This window comes from Myxocyprinus asiaticus, chromosome 31 (assembly GCF_019703515.2).
Source record: "Myxocyprinus asiaticus isolate MX2 ecotype Aquarium Trade chromosome 31, UBuf_Myxa_2, whole genome shotgun sequence".
Lineage (NCBI taxonomy): Eukaryota > Metazoa > Chordata > Actinopteri > Cypriniformes > Catostomidae > Myxocyprinus > Myxocyprinus asiaticus.
This window is the reverse complement of record NC_059374.1, coordinates 44,153-53,818: the sequence shown is the minus strand read 5'-3', so window position 1 is coordinate 53,818 and position 9,666 is coordinate 44,153.

Sequence of the window (9,666 nt, the reverse complement as noted above, 5' to 3'; positions counted from 1 at the left end):
AGTGCTGGCTCAAGTAAGTGTAGGGGAGTCATTATATTGATAAATAAACATCTGCAATTCAAATGTCTCAAACAGATTAAAGATAAATTAGGAAGAGTCATTATTGTTTTAGCAGAAATTCAGGGGCAAAGTCTGATTTTGGCTAATATTTACGCACCTAACGCTGATGATCAGGGCTTTTTTACTGATCTTGAAGGGATGTTGCAAACCGCTGGCACCCCTCATGATATAATATTGAGAGAAGCCTTTAATCTATTGATGGACTCAGTCCTTGATCATAGTGAAGCAAAAATGTGTAAGCCCCCTAGAGTAACATTGACGCTTCACAGGGTGTGTAAAAAATCTTGGTCTAGCAGATATTTGGGGACTTTTGAAACCATCTGGTAGGGACTATAAATTTTTCATCAGTCCATAAGATTTATTCTAGAATAGATTTTTTTTAATTATCTAAATCCCTCATTTCATCTGTTGTTGATTGCTCAATTGGAAACATCTTAGTCTCAGATCATGCCCTGGTGAGTTTAGAGATATTGCCACATACAGAGAAAAGGAAATCATATAATTGGCGCCTTAATGTATCCCTGTTGCAAAATCCTGATTTCCAACAAATGTTAAAGACTGAAATCAGTGTTTATATGGAGACCAACTGGTCTTCAGTATCTTCTGTGGGCGTGGCTTGGGAGGCACTTAACCCTCTGGGGTCTGAGGGTGTTTTTGGCCCTGGAGAAGTTTTGACATGCCTTGACATTTGTGCTTTTTCAGTTGCTAAAAAACATATTAATGGCTAAAGACTGATAACACTGTATTCAGCACAAACGGGGCTACAATAATATGTGAGCAACATGTATGTACATGTTTGTGTTTTCGAGAAAATAATGTTTATGCGTGGTTATTGAAATAAGGACATATAACACATACTAAACATTTGTTCACAAGACTTTTGAGGACTGGATCTTGTAGCCTAGAGTTTTTGCTATAAAATGATGTGAAAATCATCCTGATCACTCATTTATACAAAACAATATAGTCATTTAACTTTTGTAAGACACTTTTAGTGTTAGAAAGGCCATATGCGAGGAGGCGTGAATGATCATGAATATTAATGTAATTCACACCTGAGGAGACAAAGACCCCTCCCCTGAGAGAGAATGAATGTGAGGAGACTTAATGATTGAATGTATTATCTGACTATACATTTTCTTTACATAAATACTTTACGTTAGACCTACGCTACCATTTAAAAGTTTTAGATCTGTAAGATTTTTTAATGTTTTTAAAAGAAGTCTCTTCTGTTCACCAAAGCTGCATTTATTTGATCCAAAACACAGCAAAAACAGTAATATTGTGAAATATTTGTACAATTTAAAATAACTGTTTTCTATTTGAATATATTGTAAAATGCAATTTATTCCTGTGATCAAAGCTGAATTTTCAGCATCATTACTGCAGTCTTCAGTGTCACATGATCCTTTAGAAATCATTCTAATATGCTGATTTTCTATTCTTTTACACATTTACACCCGAAAAGATATTTGCAAGCACAAGCTTCATTGATGATAATGAGGCAGCATAAACATTAGTTAAAATATAATCTAAACATTCATATTATTTTTATATCATATTACATATCATATTTATATCATACAGCATACAATTTAAATACCTGCTTTAGCCGAAACAACATTTAAATGTAACTAAAACTTGCCTATTAGGACATATTTCAAATTTCAATACTCTGAATACTGGCTGGCAATTCTGGAAATAGTCCAACTAGTAAAATATGTACATGTTTATATAAAATAGTATGTCAACTAATGTACGTAAAACTAAATTACTTACTCATCCGAAATTGTATCCTCGGCTGGATCAAGTCGCTCTTCAAAATGCAAACGTTCCTCGTTGGAGTCCTGCTCTTCTTCTGAGGAAAATGTGAACTCTTCGTCACTATCCAGGACCATCTGTAGAGCTTCCTCACCTGTGTAGCATGCCATCTTCCAAACACGCAGGAAAGTGAATGAACTTGATGCTTTTTAAGGCATTGTTGGGGGCGTTTACCATTTGCATTGATCGTCTCAGCACATTACCGTATGAATAGCGCACTCTACTGGTGGGTGGGATCACATTAGGGATAATGAGCTGAGCCAGGAGAAACTGTACATTGTTTTGTTTCATACAGATTACATCGCAGGAGAATATTTGTTTTACATTTGAATTGATTTATTTAAAAGTAGACATTTTAAGCTTTCTTTAGACATATGTTTCATGTTTGTGTGATAAATATTCGCGGAGTTTCAGTTGTTTCAGAAAGATGCTCGTGGAGACAGAGACGGCTGAAAGCGCACCCTGTTTATTTTCTTTATTTTACAAAGCACAAGGTTTTGTTGTTATTGTGAGTGTACACAAATAAAATTAGACCCTTTATGGTTTCTAATGATGTCTTACACTTATCTGTATGCCCAAAAATGATGGAGTATTTTAAGTTGTTTCCGCTGTTATGTGGAAAAAATCCAGCAGGACACGCCGGCGCGTTAAGGTGTTAAGGTTAAGGTGGTTCTTAGGGGTCGGATAATACAGTATGCCTCATTCATCAAAAAATCCAAAGCACGAGAACTCGTGGATTTGGAAGGAAATATTAAAAGTGCAGAGGCAGAGCTGAAGCACCGAATGTTGTCTGCTGGCCTCAGAGAATTGACCCGATTGAAATACAGATATAAAACTATTTTGTCACAGAAAGTGGAGTTTTGGCTATTTAGGGCAAGACAGTCATACTTTGAGTTGGGGCACAAAGCAGGGAAGCTTTTTCGCTAGATATATATATATATAGCAAAGAGAGTCTTTTTATACCATTCCCTCATTGAAATCTGCTGGAGGTGAAATATTTACCTCGGCCATTGATATTAATAATGCTTTTAAAGAGTTCTATCTTGATCTTTATAGTTCCACGTGTTTGTCTACTGATGAAGATATTAGAAACTTTGTGGAACATTTAGAACTCCCTAAATTGACGACGGAGCAAAAGAATTATCTTGATTCTGAGATAAACTTGGAGGAGCTTGATGAGGTAATTAAGGCCTTACCTACTGGCAAGACTCCGGGGCCAGATGGTTTTGCCGCTGAATATTTTAGATCTTATGCTACAGAATTGGCTCCACTTTTGTTAGAAGTTCATACGGAATCATTAAAGAATGGAACGCTTCTGCCAACCATGACACAAGCCCGGATCAGTCTGATTCTTAAAAAGGACAAAGATCCAAGCAATTCAAGTGATTCAAAGATCCAGCTAGATGTAAAAATTTGGTCAAAGATTTTGGCTAACCGATTAAGTTATGACGTCTCTTATATGTATAGATCAGGTGGGGTTTATTCAGGGCCACAGCTCTTCTGATAACATTAGGCGTTTCATCAATATCATGTGGTCAGTGGCGAATAATAAGACTACAGTCACTGCCATCTCACTTGACGCCAAAAAGGCATTTGATATGGTAGAATGGGATTATCTTTTTAAGATTTTGGTAATGTATGGGTTCAGGAGTACATTTATTGGTTGGATTAACTTACTTTATAGACACCCTGTAGCAGCAGTACAAACAAATGGATTAATTTCAGATTATTTTACTCTGGATAGGGGCACTCGGCAGGGTTGCCCTCTTTCCCCATTATTGTTCTGTCTTGCCCTGGAACCATTAGCAGCCACGATAAGAAAGGAGGATGATTTTCCAGGGGTGGTGGCGTGAAGTGTGGCACATAAGCTTCTGCTTTACGCAGATGATATTTTATTATTTGTCTCTGACCCTACTAGATCTATGCCTTGCCTCCACAGAATTATTAATTATTTTTTCAAGTTCTCAGGATACAAAGTCAATTGGTCTAAATCCGAAGCTTTGGCTCTGACAGCATACTGTCCAGTAACGGCTTTCCAGCTGGGCATCTTCCAATGGCCCAAACAGGGCATTAAGTATTTGGAGATTTTATTCCCAGCAAATTTGTCTGATTTAGTTAGAGTTAATTTTGACCCTTTAATAAAAAGGTTTTTGAGCGATGTGGACAGGTGGGCTTCATTACATTTATCTATGATTGGGAAGGTTAATGTTATTAAAATGAATTGTATTCCAAAATTTAACTACCTGCTACAATCTCTCCCTGTAGATATCCCCCTCTCTTATTTCAAGCAATTTGATAGCATAGTGAAGTCCTTCATTTGGAATGGTAAGCGTCCCAGATTATAAATTACATAGGCCGACTGACAAAGGTCGGCTAGGCCTACCCAAGATTTGCTTTATTACTATGCGTTCGGTCTCAGACATTTGGCTCATTGGTCTCTTCCACCTGAGAGAGCCCCTCCCTGGTTAGGTATTGAACAGGAAGTTCTTGTCCCTATTTTGCCATTGCAAAGCCTTTCTATCAAACTAAGTTAAGTCACTCCCTGTTATTTTGCATGTACATTCGGTATGGACAAAAGTGTCCAGAATGTTTAAATCGGACATTTATTTAAATGTTGCCTCGAGCATATGGCTGAACCCAAAATTATATATTGGTACGTCCCCTTTCTGCTGGTCAGAGTGGATTGGGAGGGGGGTTACTACACTTGGTGATCTATATGAGAGTGGAGTGTTGAGATCTGGTTCAACATTTTGGGATCCCCAGATCTCAGTTTTATAGGTATTTACAACTGCGCCACCTGCTTTGTACTGTTTTTGGGAGTAGCACACATCCCCCTAAAGCGGCAGATGCTCTGGGAGAGGTGATTACTGCTTTTGGAAAAGGTCATGAGGCATCAGTGTATTACTCCCTGTTAATTCAGAGTTTGGGGGATGGAGTTTTAACCTCTCTTAAGAGGGTATGGGAGAAAGCCTTCAGCTTGGTATTGGAGGAGGGAATGTGGGCTAGGATTCTTAAAAATGTTAAGTCTGTATCTAGAGATGCAAAGGTGCGTCTTATGCAATTCAAAATTTTGCATAGATTCTACTGGACCCCCTTTAGATTGTATAGGCTTGGTATTACAGACACACCCATCTGCTGGTGATGCCAATCGGAGGATGGAGACATGGCCCATGTTTTTTGGTGGTGTGTTGAGATCCAGAAATTCTGGTTGAAGGTTCAAAATTTTGTGTCTGACGTGGTAGGCACTCGGGTTTCGTTTTGACCCAGACTTTATGTTCTGGGCGATGAGGCGGTCATTGATGTGGGGGACAGTCATATAGAGAATTGAGTTCTGACCTGTGTGATGATCGCCAGGCAGGTTATTTTGAGGGGTTGGAGGTCAGCTGGTGCGCCCCTATATCCGGAGTGGTGCACGGAGATGGGGAGGGTGGTGGCTTGTGAGGAAGTGTCACCGGGAAGACGGGGTGACTTGGTTTTGTTTATCCAGAAATGGGGCAGGTATTTGGAATTTCTGGAGGGCTCTCGGGTGGGGCGTGGAGAGAGAGTAGTGTAATATTGTTTTAAGTGAGTATGATTATTATGTGTATGTATGTATGTATACATGCATATGTATATATATATATATATATATATATATATATATATATATATATATATATATATATATATATATATATATACACATGTGTGTGTGTGTGTGTCTGTTTGTTTGTTCTTTTTTATATTTATTTACCTATGTTTGACCACAGGGTTGTTTTTTTTTGGGGGGGGGGGGGGGGGGGGTGTTGGGAAGGGGGGTTTGGGGTTTAAATTTTGATTCTATATATATGTTTTGCATTTTTTTGTTATTGTATGATTGAATAAACATTTTTTATAAAAAATAAATAAATAAATCATTATGTCTCTGGAGAGTCCTCATAATGATAAGGGTACCAATGTGTGTGGTTGTGTGTGTGTGTGTGTGTGTTTACAGGTCTAATCTACGTACGTCTCTGAGATAACTGTTTTAGGTATTTTCATCTGGAAAGCATCTAACATCTACTAAACATCTTAAAAATATCAGATTTACAACATTCTAAATCAAATGTCTCAAAGACATCTGCTGAATGTCTTATTGACATCTGAGACAAACTTTTTGATATACGTCTTATAGATGTATTGCAGATGAGCAAACAATGTAAAATAGACGTCTTTAAGATATAAACACACACATCAAATAGATGTCTGGGTGATGTACATGTGCTATCAGGGATAGTTTGTACAGTATAAAAATAATTATGTCTGTGGAGAGTCTTCATAATGACAGGAATACCAACATGTGTGTGTGACAAACACATTGTCACCTAATGTAAAAAAAGATGGCTGGATTGGAATGATCACGTTTCCCTGATGTGTTGACTGCATATCGGTGAGCTGTTGTCTGTTATCGTGGTGTTTTTGTGACAATTTGGCTGTCTGTTTCAAAGAACAAGCGTACTGTGTGCTTGAAAAGACTACTGAGTTGCTGTTTGAGTTACTTATGATTGATAACGGAATGGCCACCTAATGTAAACAGACATGGCTGCGAGGATCAGTGATCACATTTTGTGTTGATAGTTTGTTTATGAGCAGTAAACTTTTATAGTGGTACTTTTGTAACCATTTGGATGTTTATGTCATAAAATAATTATACCATGTGCTTGAAAAGACTGTATGAATAACAGTTTGTGTGAATATGAATTACAGGTGCATGGGTAGCGCAGCTTAGTGTTGGCATGAAAGCTGACAGCACTGACTGTTGTATAAACACAAATGTGTGATGCTACTCTGAGGGGGCCAGTCGTTAACAGACACAAAGATGCACCAGTATGTGTGAAAGGGTTAAAAGACAGATGCTTGAAGATTATTCTTCGGAAATGTTTTCCTAAAATGTGTAAAAATAAAATTCTAATAACATTTCTTGATAACAAAAATATCCTCATTCTAATGAAACACTATGATATGTCTTCTGTGAGTATTTGATAGGGATTTTAATTTTTTGAGAGGAATAAATACAGGTGCTATTTCATTGCATTCACTGACCATTCAATAAATTCAAGACCAATTAGTGCCTGGGCTTAGTGAGTTAATATGGGTGTAAACAGTGTTTTACAGCTCAACATACTTGAGTTTGTCCAGTGTGCAGTTTGGATCTTCAAGTCTTTCAGAAAGCAGCTTGACTCCTGATTCTCTTGGGTGATTGTAGCTCAGATCCAGCTCTCTCAGGTGTGAGGGATTTGAACTTAGAGCTGAAGCCACAGAGGTCAGTTGTTCTGTCACCATACAGCCAGATAATCTACAAACACACACACAACAGTCAGATAATCTACAAATACACATCAACAGTCAGATAATCTTCAAACACACACATCAACAGTCAGATAATCTACAAACACACACTTTACCAGTTATATAATCTACAAACACACATCAACAGTCAGATAATCTTCAAACACACACATCAACAGTCAGATAATCTACAAACAATCACTTTACCAGTTATATAATCTACAAACACACATCAACAATCAGATTATCTACAAACACACACATCAACAGTCAGATAATCTACAAACACATCAACAGTCAGATAATCTACAAACACACACAACAATCAGATAATCTACAAACACACACATCAACAGTCAGATAATCTACACACACATCAACAGTCAGATAATCTACAAACACACACAACAATCAGATAATCTACAAACACACACATCAGCAGTCAGATAATCTACAAACACATCAACAGTCAGATAAACTACATTTACATTTAGTCACCAAGAAGACCCTTTTATCCAAAGCGACATACAAACGAGGAACATAAGCACTTTGTCATATAAAAGTAAACAATACCTGCAGAATCACACTGTCAAGTTCTAAGTGTAGCTAGAATAGTACAGAAGTTAGCACAGAAGAAAGAGACAGACACAGATTTTTTTAAATGTATTTCTTAAATATAAGTGCCATTATTTAGGACTGATTAAGTGCTCACATAAAATATGTATTTTCAGCATTTTCTTGTATGTTGAAATGGTTTCAGCAGAACAGCAGGTGGTTGAAAGCTCATTCCACCACAGGGGGACAGAGAAAGTGAATAAATGTGAAGTGGACTTTGTGCCTTGTTGTGGTGGGACCACCAGGCACCGCTCGTTCACTGAGTGCAGAGAGCAAGTGGGGAAATTGACCTGCAGGAGTGAGTTGAAGTATAAGAGGGTGCTGTTCCACTGGCTGTCCTGAAGGCCAAACTCAAAGCCTTGAATCTGATGTGGACAGCTAGAGGTAGCCAGTGGAGTAAGACCAAGAGTGGTATAACGTGAGCCCTCTTTGGTTGGTTGAAGATGTGCTACCACATTCTGGACCGTCTGCAGTAGCTTCATAGAGCTAGCTGGTAGGCCACCCTACAGAGCATTGCAGTAGTCCAATCTTGAATCTTGCACTTCAATAACTGTCTGGTTTGGTTCAGCTACGAAATCAGACATCAGAAGACTACGAAGGACAGTTTGGACTGCTGAGAGGATTACTGGTTGACCCCTGCCCCCCCTTCTAGAACTATACACTTCCAGAGTGAGGAAAAAGGCCGGAAAATTCACTCTGGACCCCACTCACCCTGCCCACTACCTTTTTGAACTGTTGCCTTCTGGCCGATGCTTCAGAGCTCTGAGCACCAGAACCGTCAGGCACAGGAACAGGTTTTTCCCCTCAGGCTATCCATCTCATGAACAGTTAAATTGCCCCATTGAGCAATAACTATGTGCAATACACAGTTTAGTCTTTCTTATATTTATCCAACACATCCAACCTCTTCTGCCATTTCATTCCTTTGGAAAAAAAAAAAACATTTTGCACTGTACATAAAAGATTTGTTTTTACACTGAACATAACAGATTGTATTAGATTTGCACTACCCATGTGTATGTGTCTGTACATATGTGTGTGTCTGTATGTATGTATATAATTATTTTTTATTATTATCTATGTCTTGCTGCTGTTTTTGTATTGTTGTACACTGGAAGCTCCTGTCACCAAGACAAATTCTTTGTATGTGTAAGCATACTTGGCAATAAAGCTGATTCTGATTCTGAAATGACAAGAGCTTGGACCAGGAGCTGCACAGCATACTCAGACAGGAAAGGTCTGATTTTTCTGATGTTATAAAGCGCAAACCTGCAAGACCAGGCAGATGAAGAAATGGGATTATTACAATTTAGCTGGTCATCAATTACTACTCTCAGGTTTCAGGCTGTCCTGATAGGTCTCACAGTAGTTGAGGACAGATAAATGGTAAATTCATGATCAACAGATGGGTTTGCTGGGATCACAAGTTCCATAAAGTTGAGATCACAAGTTCGGTCTTGGCCAGGTCAAGCTGAAGGTGGTGTTCCTTCATCCAGGCAAAGATCTCCGAAAGGCAGGCAGATATGTGTTACACCCTTCCCAGTCTAGAGTTGGAAAGGTGCAACAAGGAGAGAGATTTTAAAATACCCTTCTCCTGCCCCGGCAATTAACACAACCACAGCTTTTCAACAATAAACAATAATAGTTTTATTTAAAGGCAGGAAGCTACATCAGACTTCAAGAGGGGGCAAGGCCAAAATAAACTAAAATACCATTCTAACTAGAGGCCAAACTAAAGTTCCTAACAAAAGAAAGACAAACACATTTCTACCCTGACTCCCTTGTTGGGTAGAAACAGGAGAAAAGGGGTTAAATAGAAAAGAAATAGCACCCACTTCCCTACAGCTTCCATAAAAAGATAAA